The sequence below is a fragment of the Narcine bancroftii genome, chromosome 14 (genome assembly GCF_036971445.1).
Source record: "Narcine bancroftii isolate sNarBan1 chromosome 14, sNarBan1.hap1, whole genome shotgun sequence".
In the NCBI taxonomy this organism is placed as follows: domain Eukaryota; kingdom Metazoa; phylum Chordata; class Chondrichthyes; order Torpediniformes; family Narcinidae; genus Narcine; species Narcine bancroftii.
In genome coordinates, this window is record NC_091482.1 from 8,952,304 (window position 1) to 8,968,328 (window position 16,025).

Consider the following 16,025-nt stretch of genomic DNA (forward strand, 5'->3'; position numbering starts at 1 on the left):
AAAGCTTTTTTAAAAGTCTCTTACCGGGGCCTGCGGAGAGGAGTCGGCGTCGGAGGCAGCCATTGGTCGGGCGGGCGTACAGGAGAGCGTGTCGGGAGAGGAGAGAGGAGAAGGACAGAGAAGAAAAGAGTCGGGGGCAGACGGGGCCTGCGGAGAGGAGTCGGCGTCGGAGGCAGCCATTGGGCGGGCGGGCGTACAGGAGAGCATGTAGGGATTAATTGGTAAAAGGCCAATAAATAAGAGGGACAGCGAGCAAGTGGCCCAGTGAAGGAGTGGGACTTCCAGGCTTTCAGGCTTTGGCTCATCAGGCTTCGGCGAAAGCAGGCGGAGAGAAAGGTTGGCTGTTTTTATTAGCCCTTCCTAGGTGAGTGCACTGTACATTCCATTACATTAAAAGGCTGAGCCATGCCTATGGGGTTAGTGCTCTGCTCAAGTTGCCAGATGTGGGAGCCATGGGTGACCTCCACCTTCCCAAATGACCATATCTGTGCCAGGTGCGAAGAGGTGGGGTTCCTTAGGGGCCGAGTTGATAACCTGGAGCTCCAGCTTGATGACCTTAGGCTCGCAAGAGAGAGTGAGGAGGTAAGTGACAGGACCTTAAATCTTCCCACAGGACATACCTGCAGGGGATGTAACGAGACACAAGTATTAAAGAATAAAATTAAAGAAATGGAGTTGCAGCTTGATGATCTGAGGCTTATCAGGGAGAGTGAAGAATTTATAGATACAACGCTCAGGGAAGTGCTTACCCCTGGATTGGGGGGGGTCAAGTAAGTGGACTACTGTCAGGGGAGGGGGGGAAAGTTGCTAGCTCTGTGGTGAGCACCCCGGTGGCTACTGCTCTTAGCAACAAATATAGTGTATTGGATGTAGTTGGGGAAGATAACCTGCCAGAGGTTGCACCAAGGGAACCGGTGGTGCAGAAAGGAAGGAAGGGGAACAAGGTGGTCATTGGGGACTCCATCGTCAGGGGAACAGACAAAAGATTCTGCGAACCTGACAAGTGTTCCCGTATGGTGTGTTGCCTCCCAGGAGCCAGGGTGCGAGACGTCTCGGATAGGGTTCAGAGTATCCTGGGGGGGGAAAGGTGAACGGCCAGAAGTCCTGATACACGTGGGTACAAATGACGTGGATAAGATGAAGGAGGAGATCCTGAAGAGGGACTACCGTGAGCTCGGAAGGAGGTTAAGAAGCAGGACCTCCAGGATTGTAATCTCGGGGCTGCTACCTGTGCTGTGCGTGGGTGGGGGCAAAAATAATAAAATCAGGAGGTTAAATGTGTGGCTGGAGGAATGGTGCAGAGTGCAGGGATTCAGGTTCATTGACCATTGGGATCTCTTCTGGGGAAGACAAGACCTCTACAGGAGAGATGGTTTATACCTGAATGCAACGGGGGCCAATATACTGGCAGTTAGATTTAATAATGCTGCCGGATTTGAATTAAACTAATTTGGCAGGGGGGGAGGAACAGGACTGATAGGGAAGCAGATAGGAGAGTGAATATAGGGGTGGTTCCGTTAGACGGTGAAACAATAAGGAAAAAGGGAACTAAAAGTGATAGGAGAGTAGGGGCAAGTGCTTCGAGAACAAAGGTGGAGGGAGAAAGGAGATATGGTATCAAGGTATTGTGTATGAATGCACGGAGTGTAAGGAATAAATTGGATGAGCTTGAGGCGCAAATGGCTATGGGAGGTTATGACATTGTCGGAGTAACGGAGACATGGCTGCAGGAAGGGCAGGATTGGGAAATAAATGTTCCCGGGTACACGTCCTATAGAAAAGACAGAAAGTTAGGAAGAGGAGGTGGGGTAGCTCTGTTGGTAAGAAATGAAATTCAGGTGTTTGAAAGGAAAGACATTGAAACAGGTGGGGTAGAGTCTGTTTGGATAGAATTAAGAAATTGTAAAGGCATGAGGACCATAATGGGGGTCATTTACAGGCCTCCGAAAAGTAGCTCAGATATCGGTAGAAGTATAAATCAGGAATTAAGAGTGGCATGTCAAAGTGGTAGCAAGACGGTAGTTATGGGGGACTTCAACATGAAGGTGGACTGGGATAATCAGACGGGGGCAGGAACACAAGAGAGTGAGTTTATTGAATGTCTACGAGATACTTTCTTGGAGCAGCTAGTGGAGGAACCTACCAGGGGGAAGTCGATTCTGGACTTGGTGCTGTGCAGCGACAATAAGTGACCTCGATGTAGGGGAGCCATTAGGGAATAGTGACCATGGTATGGTTACTTTTGAGCTGCAATTAGAAAGGGAAAAAGAAAGGAAGTCGGAAGCATCTGTACTGCAGTTAAATAAAGGGGATTATGCAGCTATGAGGGAGGAGCTAGCCAAAATAAAATGGAAAGATACACTAGCTGGGAGGACAACTGGGGAATAAATGGCAGGTATTTTTGGACATTTTTCACAGGATTCAGGACAAATTTATTCCAAAGTGGAGGAAAGGCTCTAGGAGATGCAAATGGCAGCTGTGGCTAACTAATGAAATCAAGTGCAATATTAAATCCAAAGGGAGTAAGTATAGGATAGCGAAGCGTAGTGGAAAGTTAGAGGATTGGGAAACCTTCAAAGAGCATCAGAGGGTAACTAAGAAAGTCATAAGAGAGGGGAAAATGAAGTACGAGAAGAAATTAGCAAATAATATAATGGAGGATAGCAAAAGCTTTTTTAAATATGTGAAGAGGAAGAAATTGCTTCGGTCTAAAATTGGTCCATTAAGAATGGAAAAGGGTGTAATTATTACCGGAAACAAGGAGATGGCTGAGGAATTTAACAAATACTTTGCAACTGTCTTCACCAAGGAGGATATAGGTTATGGTCAGTTAGGGGGTAGTGGTCATGCGGTATCAAGAGACTTGGGGAACTTTCCTGGGGAAGTAGGGGATCTAATGGCTATCCGGATCCAGAAGCAGGAGGTTGTGAGTAAATTGTTGGGACTGAGGGCTGATAAATCCCCAGGGCCTGATGGGCTGCATCCCAGGGTGCTTAAAGAAGTTGCTATGGAAATTGTGGAGGCACTGGTCGACATTTTCCAAAGTTCCATAGATTCGGGGGAGGTCCCTGAGGATTGGAGAGTGGCTGATGTGGTGCCGATTTTTAAGAAGGGAGGGAGGGAGGAAATGGGAAATTATAGACCGGTCAGCCTGACGTCTGTGGTGGGGAAGATATTGGAGTCTATCATAAAAGGAGAAATAGCAGAACACTTACGCAGAAATAATAGTATAAGGGCTAGTCAGCATGGATTCCTTAAGGGTAAGTCATGCTTGACTAACCTGGAATTTTTCGAGGATGTGACAAAGAGGGTGGACTTGGGAGAGCCAATGGATGTGGTGTATTTGGACTTCCAGAAGGCCTTTGATAAGGTACTGCACGGGAGACTAGTGGGCAAGATCAGGGAGCATGGTATTGGAGGTAAGGTGCTGACATGGATAGGAAATTGGTTAAGAAATAGGAAACAAAGGGTTGGAGTAAGCGGGTCTTTTTCAGGATGGCAGGATGTGACGAGTGGAGTGCCGCAGGGATCGGTATTGGGTCCTCAGTTGTTTGTAATTTATGTAAATGATTTGGATGAGGGGATTATTAATAACATGAGCAAATTTGCAGATGACACGAAACTGGGTGGCGGTGTGAGGAGGATGTCAGGAAAATGCAGAGGGACTTGGACAGGTTGGGGGAGTGGGCTGCTGAATGGAAGATGACGTTCAATGTGAGCAAATGTGAGGTTATCCATTTTGAGGGCAATAATAGGAAAGCTGAGTATTATTTAAATGGAGACAAGCTAGGGACTGGGGAGGTGCAAATGGATCTGGGTGTACTTGTTCACCGGTCACTGAAGGCCAACATGCAGGTTCAGAAAGCTGTGAGGAAGGCAAATGGCATGTTGGCTTTCATAAAGAGGGGATTGGAGTATAGGAACAGAGACGCCCTTCTGCAGTTGTACAGGGCCCTGGTGAGACCCCACCTGGAGTATTGCGTCCAGTTTTGGTCTCCAATTTTGAGGAAGGACATACTAGCTATAGAGGGTGTGCAGCGCAGATTTACAAGGTTAGTTCCAGGGATGGCAGGGTTGACATATGCTGAAAGGCTAGAAAAACTGGACTTGCATCCGATGGAGTTTAGAAGGATGAGGGGCGACATGATTGAGGTATATAAAATCATCAGGGGGCTAGACAGGGTGAAGTCGGATTACTTGTTCCCAATGATGGGGGAGACGAGGACTAGAGGGCATAGTTTAAGAATACAGGGTAGGCCCTTTAGGACGGAGATAAGAAAACATTTTTTTACCCAGAGAAGTGTGAATCTGTGGAATGCTCTGCCACAGAGGGTGGTAGAGGCAGATTCACTGATTATGTTCAAAAGAGAGTTAGATAAGACTCTAGTGGGCAAAGGAGTTAAGGGTTATGGGAATAAGGCTGGAAAGGGGTACTATGGTAGTGATCAGCCATGATCTGTAAAATGGCGGTGCTGGCTCGACGGGCCGAAGGGCCTACTCCAACTCCTATTGTCTATTGTGTCTGTGTGGATTTTCCTTAGATGCTCTGGTTTCCCTCCATTCTTCAGGGTATAGGTCAATTGGCCTTTAATGTGCAGTATATTTATTTTCCCCTTAAACTTTTCCCATTTCACCTTAACCCATGTCACCCACCCTCAGTGGAAAAAGCCAACCTAAATATTTACTCTCTCTATATCCCTCATAATTTTAAATACCACTATCAAATCTCCCGTCATTCTCCTATGCTCTAGGACAGCGGTTCTCAACCTTTTTCTTTCCACTCACAAACCACTTTAAGTAATCCCAATGCCATTGGTGCTCTGTGATTAGTAAGGGCTTGCTTAAGGTGGCATGTGAGTGGAAAGAAAGGTTAAGAACCACTGCTCTAGGGAATAAAGTCCTAACCTGTTTAATCTTTCCCTGTAACTCAGTTCCTAAAGTCTGGCAACATCTTAGTAAATCTTCTCTGCAGTTTTTCCATCTTATTGATATATTTTCTGTAAGTAGATGACCAAAACTGCATACAATACTCCATAGTTGACTTTACCAATGTCTTGTGCAACTTTACCATAATATACCAACTCCTGTACTTTAATTTATGAAGGCCAATATTCCAAAAGCTCTCTTTTCAATCCTATCTACTTGTGGTGACACTTTCAAGGAATTAAGTATCTGTATTCCCAGACCCTTCTGTCTACTGTACTCCTCAGTGCCCTACCATTACTGTGCATGTTCTTTCTTGGTTTGTCCTTCCAAAATGCAATAGCACGTACCTGTCTGCATTAATTCCATCTGCCATTTTTCCAGATGGTCCTGCAAGCTTTGAAAGCCTTCCTCACTGTCCACAATGCCTCTAAATCTTTGTGTCATCTGCAGACTTGCTGATCCATTTTATCACATTATCATCCAATAATGGTTAGCTGTAAGGAGTCTTGCCATGTGATCAATAATGTTTGAATTGTAATCACCGCAGACTTGTATGGCATCTACTTTGTACACAGCAGGGAAGCATAAATGGAAATAGATCCATTGTTAAAGCAGTTCCTGTGCTCTTTATTCAACCATTTGTTCATCATTTGGGCACTAATAGGAGATCCAATGATTTTGCAATGAATACAAACCAGGTTCACCTCCAGTGACGTTAATATTCACCAGATGGGGATGCAATCTCAGCTCATCATACCCACTGGAGTGTAAGCCCAAATGATGTGGGCAGATATTTCAATTGATTTGAACCCATCTCAATTCCTCGTCCCATTCCTCTGCTCTCATGCCTGTCCATGGCCGCACACTCTGCCAGACTGAGACCACCCACAAATTGGAGGAACGACACCTCATCTTCAGTCTGGGCACCCTCCAACTGAATGGAATTAACTTTTCTGGTTTCTGTTAAACATCTCCCTTCTTCACCCTGTTGCCTTTACCCCAACTCTCTCTTGCTTTCTCCTTTTATCATATCTAATTAAAACCTTTTGCTGATCTGGACTCCTCCCCCTACCAGTCTTTATTCTGTCGCCTTCCTGTTCTCTGCTTACTCCTTGAAGAAGGGCTCAGGTCTGAAATGTCAGTAATATATCCTTACCTCCTATGGTCGCTGCAAGACCAGCTGAGTTTCTCCAGAATTTCTGTGTTTTTACTACAATCACAGCAACTTCAGACTTCCGTGTTTCACAGATATTCGGGTGAGCCTTGAACTGACATCCTTTTTACGCATGACAGAAGTTCCATCACATAAAGCCAGAAAGTATAAGACCAAGTCTTAGCTCATGATGTTCAGCGTTCAATATGCATGCACACACAGTTGGATGAGATAAAAACCTAAAGTATTCTGCAGGATATTTCAAGTTCTTGATTTTAATTTGTCAGAACACAGACAGCCAATCTGCTTGCTCATAGTTTTGCTCTTATCTGATTCCACCTGCATTGAATTCACCCATCGTTATTGAATAAAGATCTACCGGTACCAATGCCTGAAGAGGGCGCACAAAATCAGTGAACCGGTGGGGACTCGAAAGGCCAATGTGGCCTGTTTCCGCTCCGTAAATGGTTATATGGTTAACAGAACAAAATAGGGAATAATTTGAAGATTTGTTGATGAACATAAGTAAAAACACAATGCCAGAGAAATTCAGAAGTTCAAACAGTGTACAGTCATTGTATCACTTAATGTCCAATATACATTCTGTGAATTAGGAAATTATGCGAAGTGGACATAGCTTTGTGCAAATACCAGATTATATACTTAGCAATATGGGATACTGTAGTGTACCTGCATTGACTAAATAGCCAAGATACTGTACACATGTATTTCAGCTAATGTATCTGGCAAGGTAATATATGCGTGAAGTAGATTAATACTGTACAATTCTGTATACATAATATAATTATATATTGTAAATATTCAGGACTGAATACATCGTATTTGTAATCTGTACTTACCACAATTGCATGCAAGAAGCTGTTGTCTTCACTACATCTGGTTTCGTCCACTATGTCCCGTACCCTGATCGGGATTTCTGAACTCTATTGGGATCACAGACGTATATATAGTCGGACGTTGCCCAAACGGACGTTATGTAGCGCATGGCTGGACTTTATAGGCAAAGGTACATAACCAAAACTGGGTCTGAGCCCTTCATTAAGGTATAAATAAAATGGTGGGGAGGGGAGGGGTAGGGGAAGATAAAACAGTAAATAGGGTGAGGAGGGATGGCTCTGTGAATGGGGAGAGAAGGGATAGAGGAGAGGGAAAATGGAGGAGTGGTGTAGTTGAAACTGGAGAAGTCATACATTTAATGCAATCGGCTTGGAGAGTGCCCAGATAGAAATATTAGGTGTTGCTCTTTCAATTTACAGGTGGCCTTAGTTTGGCAGTACATGAGGCCATGGACAGGAATGACAGCCTGGGAGATGCTTGGTGGTGCGTTGTACCAGAAGATGGCTTCTCAGTCTGTATAAATGCAGCAGTTTGGTGTGCACAAGCAGCTTTAATGAACCCCTTGCAGTTTAGTCTCTGTTGTAGGGAAACATTTACAGTCAATTTGTACACAGCAGGATCCGACAAATAACTATCAATTACAGTGTTTAAAAGCATCAACTCATTATTTCTCAGTGATTCCTGGGCAAAGTTTCTACCTCTGAGCCTAGGCTCATTTGCAACCTTAATGCTCCCTGCAGCCCAAGTGACCAACCTTCCCAAATGGTTCGAGGACATACGAGATGGGAAAATACTTGTTATCGAGCTCCCACTGGAATTATTTTGTACAGCACTTGCATTGTAAAGTCCACTGGTGGAATTGTTATCAAGTACACTACTGTAATTATTATTAAGTACACCACTGATAATGTTAGCAAGTACATCCCTGCTATTTTTGCACTCCACCATAATTGGCAGTGAATAACTCGTGTTTTCCTGTACACCTCTAGAATCACTCATGAATATATCACTAGTGTTATCATTGAATACATCACTAAAATGACCACCAGTGGGATAACGGTGAAGAATTACACTTCTGGGGTGCATATGTGTGTGAACTGGTCACAGCAATGACTGTTAATGCTTACTTTGTGTCCCAACCCCACTTGATAACATAAATAACACTGCAAAATGAGATACCAGTATGCCCATGTAAAAGTTGACCCCCTATTTTTGCCCCCCAAAAATCTGGATTTTTTCCAGTAAAAGTTGATCTTAGTCTCTCACCTTAGCACCTGCAGACCGGAGATCTTGGTGCCTTGAACGCCAATTTCCCACCTGGTCCTGGTAGCTCCCGACGCCCCAAATGAGGACTCAAGCCTCGGCCACCTGCCCATTGGAACTCCTGATGCTTTCAACGACACCATATAACCATTTACGGAGCGGACACAGATACTTACAACGGTCAAAAGTATTATCCATGTAATCACCGACCCCATAAATTTAACATTAAAAAATGGTCAACAAAATTTGACTTTTACACAAGTATGAATACTTGAGACTAGTTATAAATAATTAGAATGCTCCATCTGATGGACTGTACAGTGAAACGTGATTGAGAAGAACCACACCAGGAACAGGTTCAGCCCTCCGGTAGAACATAGAACGTTAAAGGTACAGCTCTCGATGTTCTACTAATCTATATATTCGTACCAAAAAAATCCTTTCCTACCTCATAACCCTCTATTTTTCTTTCATCCATTTGCCTGTCTACGAGTCTCTTAAATGCCCCTAATGTTTCAACCTCCACCGCCATTCCAGGCACCCACAGCACTCTGTAAAATAAACTTACACCTTATGTCTTCCCTAAACTTCCCTCCTGAGACTTTAGACACATCCTCTGGTGTTTGCTACTCCCGTCCTGGGAAAAAGGTGCTGGCCGTCTACCTTATCTCTGCCTCTCAGAATCTTGTAGATCTCTATTCATTCTCCTCTCATCCTTCTTCACTCCAAAGAGAAAAATCCCAGCTCATAAGGATGATTTTCCAATCCAGGCAACATCCTATTAAATCCCCTCTCCTCCTTCTCCATAGTTTCCACATTCTTCTTATAATGCGGTGACCAGAATTGTGGTCTCATCAAAGATTTGTAAAATTACAATCTGACCTGTCGACTCTTGTAAACACCGCAAAATGCTGGAGGAGCTCAGCTGGTCTTTTCATCGCCTATAGGAGATGGTGATTTATTGCCAATGTTTTGGGCCTGAGCCATCCTTCAAGGAATAAGCAGAATATATCAGAATGTCTCAGAATTCAAACAATGGGGAAGGAATCCAGACCAACAAATGGTGTTCATTGGATGTGATAAGGGACATGGTAGAATTTATCATGTCTATGCGAAAGGAGGCAGAGTTTGGAGAGAGGACAGGGGAAGAAGTGAGTGGGGGTGGGGGGGGTTAACAAAAGCCAAAGATGCCATCAGGTTGGGAGGGTGCCCGGTTGGAAGGAGGTGGGGCTCCTCCAATTTACGGGTGGTTTCAGTCCGGCAGTACGAGACCACAGACAGACATGTCAGCAAGGGAATGGGATGCAGAATTGAAATGGGTGGCCACTGGGAGATCCATACTATTGTGATGGACAGAGCCGAGGTGCTCAACAAAGCTCCTATTCTTGAACTCAATCCCCCTATTAAGGAGGATGGTCCTTCATTCTGTTTCACCATTCAATGAGATCATGCCTGATCCAATGCTCTCCATCATTTATCTGCTCTGTTCCTGTCCCTTGGTTCTTTTCACTTCCTGAAACCTATTGCCTGCTTTGTGAATGAGCTCACTGAGTCATGACTGCTGTGCAGGTGAGACGTGAAAGACTCGCCAACCTGTCAGTGAAGAAATTCATCAACAGGAACACCATTCAGGAAGGATGGCACCCTATGTCACCTTCCCATCACTGATTCCCCAATTTTCCAAAGGTGTATCAATCTCAAAGGCTCAAAACCCATGATCTGCTCATTCAAAAATCTCAGCAGTTCAGCCACCAGCTCACACCTGCCGCATAGTGTCACGCCCTCCCCCACTCCGGTCTCTATGCTCACTTGAAGCTCAGCCAAGGCCTAGTTCCCAGCGGTGACCTCACCAGAATCGTGAAGCAGAACCTCCCTGCTCTTTAATAAGGCCTCATCAGTCCGTGATGTGCGTGCTTCCGCTTCATTCCGTGTCCCCACTCGAGGCGGATTGTGCCCACACAAGGAACTCCTTTCACCAGACTGCACTGCCACTTGCTATTGATGCTGGAATTAACAGCAGAAATCCCCAACGGGTCCCAAATGTGGGAAAATGCCAAACTGCACTTTTTCATGAGAATTAATAGGAGCAGAGTGATCCCATGCAAAAATAATCAACTGCTAGAGGAACTCAGCGGGTCAGGCAATGTCTGTGGAGAGGAGGTAGTCGAGTTTCAATCTTGGATCAGACCTGTTGCAGGGTCATGACCCAAAAGGTTGATTGGTGTTCTCCTTCCACAGATACTGCCTGACCTGCTAAGTTTCCATAGCAGCTGGGATTATTTTGCTCCAAAGCCCAGCATCAATAGTCTGTTGTAATGTGTGTGCCCAGGGGATCCCCAATCTGTGTACTGTGTGATTTCCCCAGTCTGTGTTGTGAGATCCCAGGTGAATAGGCTGCCATTCACTTCCTGAGCTGAACTTGGCCTTTTTTCTACTTTCTGCCTGATTCCTAAACACAGTGGAAAAATCTGACCTCAACCTTGAACATATTTAACGACACAGCATCCTGGCGATCCCTTTGGAGAAGAAATTCCTTATCTCAGGCTAACCTTGCCTCCTGAGACTCTGCCCTGGGGACGGCAGCAACCTACGAGACGAAACACCTTCACAACATACAAAATCGTGAGAGGAATAAATCAGGAGATCACGGGATGTCTTTTGCCCAAAGGACATGGGTTTTAAGTGAGAGATTTAACAGGAATCTGAAGGGTAACTTCTTTACAGAGGTAGGTCGGTGCACATACTATTGCAATATTTAAGGAACCTTTAGATGGATTCGTGATAGGAAGGGTTGAGAGCAACCCTGGTTTTCCCCGCTTATGGTGCTCTGAGGTTCGTGAGGCATTATTTAAGGTGGTATGGGAGTAAAAAAAAAAGGTTGAAAAGAATTGGTTTAGAGGGAACAGGGCAAAATGCAGGCAGGTGTGGGGTGGAGGGGGGGGGAAATGACATACATAAGCTGACAAAAGTGCACATGGTGTCAGAGGGAATTACATTTAAATTTAAGCATACATTTTTAAAATTTAGACATCCAGCACGGTAACAGGCCCTTGCAGCCCATGCCACCCAATTGCACCCACACAGCCAATTAACCTCACACCGTATGCCTTTGGAATGTGGGAGGAAAGCAGAGCCCCCAGAGGAAACCCTCCTGGATACACGTACAGACAGAGGCAGGTTTGAACCCAGGACATGGCACTGCAATAGTATTGCACCCACCACTACTCAAACCATGCTGCCCAGCAGGAAGTGAACCTGCTCCCCTTTGTCACATGTTATCGTCCCAGCAGTTAAGCAATGTGACTTAGTCAGAAGTCAGCACGTTATTCTGGGACGGTAGAGGTCCTGCAGTTCATGGCTGGATGCTGATTGACAATAAGCAGTGTGGTTAAGACACCATGGTGTGACCTTGGGTCACTTTGCCACACCCCCCTGCTCCTAGTTGGAGAGACTGCCCTGAGATAACATGTAGGCTGATAACATTATTCTGTCAAAATAAACAGGAAAGCCTGCAGTGCAACATAGAAATGTGATGGGAGTAAAGGGTGACCAATGTTTCAGGACTGAGTCTTCCTCAAGGCACCCAAGTAAAATGTTGGGGGGGGGGGGGTGGAGAGGAGAGGAGGGAGGAAGGATCCATTTCAATATCCCGTCCCATTCTCCTGCTGACGTGATTGTCTATGGTCTCAAGCACTGCCAGACTAAGACCACCCGCAAACTGGAACAACAATTCATCTTCCGTCTGGTCACCCTGTAACCGGATAGCATTAACATCGATTTCTCTGGCTTCCATTAAACCCCCACTGACCCTTCTTCTTCCCCCTGCTGCCTTTCCCCCATCTCTCTTTCTCGTTCTGCCCTCAAAATGTCCAGGAGCTTCTGCTGTCTCCTTGGCGCCCCTGTTCTCTCTTATTTTTGCTCTTAATTCATTCCCCCTCTCTCTCTCCTCATTTTTCCCTATGTCTTTATTCTGACGCCTTCCCATTCTTTGCTTATACCTTGAAGAAGAGCTCAGCCCCAAAATATCGGTAACACATCTTTACCTCTTACGGACACTGTGAGACTGTCTGAGCTCCTCCAGCATTTCTGTGTGTTTTTACTACAATCCCAGTGTCTCCAGATTTTTGTGTTTAAATCCACAGGGAGAGGGAGACAGGCTAACAGGTAAGAGGCCATAGGTGGATATAGATGGGAAGCTTTGCTGATGGGGGGGGGGGGCGGTCTGGGGTATCTCTTAATAGAGAGAGAAGGGAAGGGGGCAGGAAGCTGGAGGGAAACAGAGAGTTTGTACTGATGTGCTCTGTTATGTGAGGAAGAACACCGTAATTAGAAGCCTGCCATCAAATGATGTACTTAAACGGGTAAGTTGTTGAGAGACCTACTGAGTTTCTCCAGCACTTTATGTCTTGCACATTAGATGATTGATAGCTGCTCTCCTTCACCTTTTAAAATTGCATCGTCCTCTCTCAGACTTAATACCTTGGACTTACTTCTACCAGACACTTTAACAGGTCGAATGTTCTAAAGCACAGAACATAGAAGAGTAGAGGACAAGTACAGGCCCTTCAGCCGTTACGTCTATGTTGACCATGACGCCAATTTCAACGTATCCCATCTGCCCCTCCAAATCCTACCTGTTCGTGTGTTCATCTAAATGCCTCTTAAATAGGGCTACTGCATCTGTTGCCACCACCTGCCCTGGCACCAGTTTCTAGGTACCTGTCAAAAAAAAAATCTTGCCTCGGACATCTCCGTTAAACTTTTTCCCTTAACGCTACAACCTGTCGGACTTGACATCCACGCCCTGGGGAAAAGATGCTGACTGTCTACCCTGACTATGCCTCTCATAATTTTATATACCGTATATTTTGGCGTATAAGACGACCCCTGAAGCACCCAAAAACAGAGGTCGTCTGATAGACCAGATACAAAAAAAGTGATCTTAAAGTTCTACTCAAAATACCGCTCGATTGGTTCCATAGCCAACTCAGACCCCACCCTACAACAAATGTTTAAGCTACCAGTATATTAGAAAGAAAATTTTATTGTTAAAAAATCCTTCAAATCACTACCATAAACCTGGTCCTTTCATGGCCTGCACTTTTGTCATATTACCAGATTGTTCCTGTTTATGAAAGGGTTGTACCTTCAAAATCTCTACTGTGTTCTGGGTTGATTGTGACCACTTCAGTGCATCTGCTCTGATCTTATTTTTTGTGTCTATGTTAGTAAATCTTGCCTCTGTTCATGTACCCATCCTGCAAAGTGATTTTCCAACTTTGGCCAATGAATGATTCTTCCTCCCATCAAACATCGCTCCTTTGGCATTTTTCTTTAGACATTGCCATTCTTTCCCCACTCTCTTGCCACCATCTCCATTACGTACAACGCCCTCACAGCAGCCCAGTTGGTCGATTCCTTGGCAACTTCAATGACTTTTAACTTAAAGCTTGCTTCATATTTTGCTGGAGGCTCCATGATAAAACCCACCTTCTGGCCACACCCAACAGCTCAGTCAATACAACACCAGCACAGTCAACACACGTATTTTTGCGGGATCGTCTTATACACCCGATATATGATAAAACCATGAAATTCAGGCTGAAGTTGGGGACCTGTCTTATTTGAAGATCATCTTATACACCAAAATATGCGGTTCAAATACAAGCAAGACTTGAAGGCCAATTTTGAGGATTTTGGAATGGTTTTTTTTGCCCCACAGAGAAAGCACAACAGGGTGCAGGGAATAAAGCCGTCAGCATATGAGAGTCACCAAGAAATCGAACAGCGACCCAGGCAGTGGGAGAATCTGAAACCCTCTGTGGCAGGAAATAGCTGCAACAGAGAGATGAATGTATTGAACTAATTGGACACAGGTCGGAGAAAGGAGCAGACGCTGGAATATTGCAAGTGTAGGCTAAGGAATCTGTGCTGTAAGTGGTTATGTGGTTAAGTGCGGCAGGAGACCAACGGCCAGCATAGTTGCTACGACAGATTTTTGGAATGAATGGACTTTTTCTACACGTATTCAACGTCATTGTATGAAGTAAGATGCCTTTTAAAAAAACAATCCTCTGTCTTCAAGTCCTTTAAATTTAATTTTCTTCTGACAATCCAGTTGATACAAACTAAATTGCCCTGTGTAAGATTAAAGGGGTGGTTTCCTGTTGTTGGACGACACTGGCTACAGTCAAAGCGTTCAACAAAATAGGGGTGATTTTTCCAGACCATTTAGAGTGTAGTCCTGTGTGAGAGACGGCAAGTCAACCAGCGTTTTCCTAAATAAATGTTCAACGTTGCCACACTCTGCCTGCGAGTCAAGAGGACAGACAAAGCTCAACAAAAGGTCGTTACTCTGTTGATAAAGTGCACAGCTTGTTCCAAGAAAAATTAACGTGGAGCAAGTGAATTTCCCTAACACCACTTGCACCGACCGGTAATCGGATGCCATCACTGACGGCAAATTTAATGGCTGTGATCAGACTGACAAAAGCAAGCAAACCAGAAGCTTGAAACACTTTATGGGTAGGTCTGTTTGAACAGATGCTGGAAATCTGAAACAAAAAGAGAAAACGCTGGAAGTGCTCAGCAGGTCAGCCAGCATCTGTGGGAAGAGAAACCACACTGCAGGTCAAAGACCCTTTGTCAGAACAGGGGAGGAGACAACTTTAACTTGCTGAGCTGCAGGGAGAGTGGGGAAAGGGTTGTCTCTAGGCCCTTTCAAACTGCTGTGTAAAATGGAGTTAACCGGGTCAACCCAGTCGGAATCCAACTGGGTTCCCTGACCTACGTCAAAGGTAGTCAGGGAACCCAGTTCAACTTACCTAGGTCGCGTCCACAAGTAATTTGAAAACAAAAATGGCCAGCCCACTTGTTCCAGTGATGTCAGCGCTTGCGTGCGTGCCTCACTGGGCAGCCAGCATCCGAACATCCAGCAGTTCTTCCAGTGAGTACGTGATGCGCCATTGCAGGGGTGGGATCCCCCTTGAATCACCCGGTTGGCGATTTAATGGGTCGATCCCCCTGCAATTTAAGAGTCCAGCACCTTTGCCCCAGTAATCGCACCTGGGTCCCAGGAGGGCTACCCAAGTGCTGCAGTTTAAGAGGGGGACCATAGGGATAAGGGAGTTATCAAGATGAAACCATCCAGAAAACAACCAGAAAATTCCAAGGATATGCAAAAGGAATCAGAATTTTGCTTCACTTTTAATTTTTTTTAAAATAGCACGGTAACAGGCCCATGAGCCCATGCCGCCCAATACCCCAATTAAACTACAGCGTCCGCACGTTTCAAACATTGGAAGGAAACCAGAGCACCTGGAGGGAAACCCACGCAAACAGTGGAAGAACATATAAACTTACAGACAGCAGGGGATTCGAACTGGCGCTGTAACAGCCTTACACTACCCATTACGCTAATCCTGCTGCTATTCAATTGTTATTCCATTGTATGCAAGATCATGGCCGGTTTGGATTAGGGTAGTGAAAGGCAAGGTGACTCTACCAGTGGGCAAAAGAACTGGGGCCATTCTAAGATTATAGTTTGAATGTGTGGAAAATTATTTTAATATTGAACCGTGTTTAAAATACTGCTTTCACCTTCCCTGTCAGGTGGTGGACTCAGAATTAGTTGTCGCTTTATGTGAGTACTGCTGTGCGAAGAATTCAGACACAAAATCCACAGACTACCGCAGGCTTTAATCAGCTTAAACTCATGCACTGTCCACTCCTGCCTGATTGCTCACAAAGGGGCCGGATCAAGTCTTTATATGAGCCGGTAATTGACAGCGGGCAGGTGGGGGCCAGCCTTCCAGGTTGCCTACCT

The 16,025-nt window shown here is 45.2% G+C and overlaps 1 protein-coding gene across 1 annotated transcript in view; it reads left to right on the plus strand.

The window, feature by feature from the left end:
- LOC138750000 (small G protein signaling modulator 2-like) overlaps positions 1-16,025 on the plus strand; it is a 291,864-nt gene that overhangs the window by 174,891 nt on the left and 100,948 nt on the right. The window lies entirely within an intron of this gene.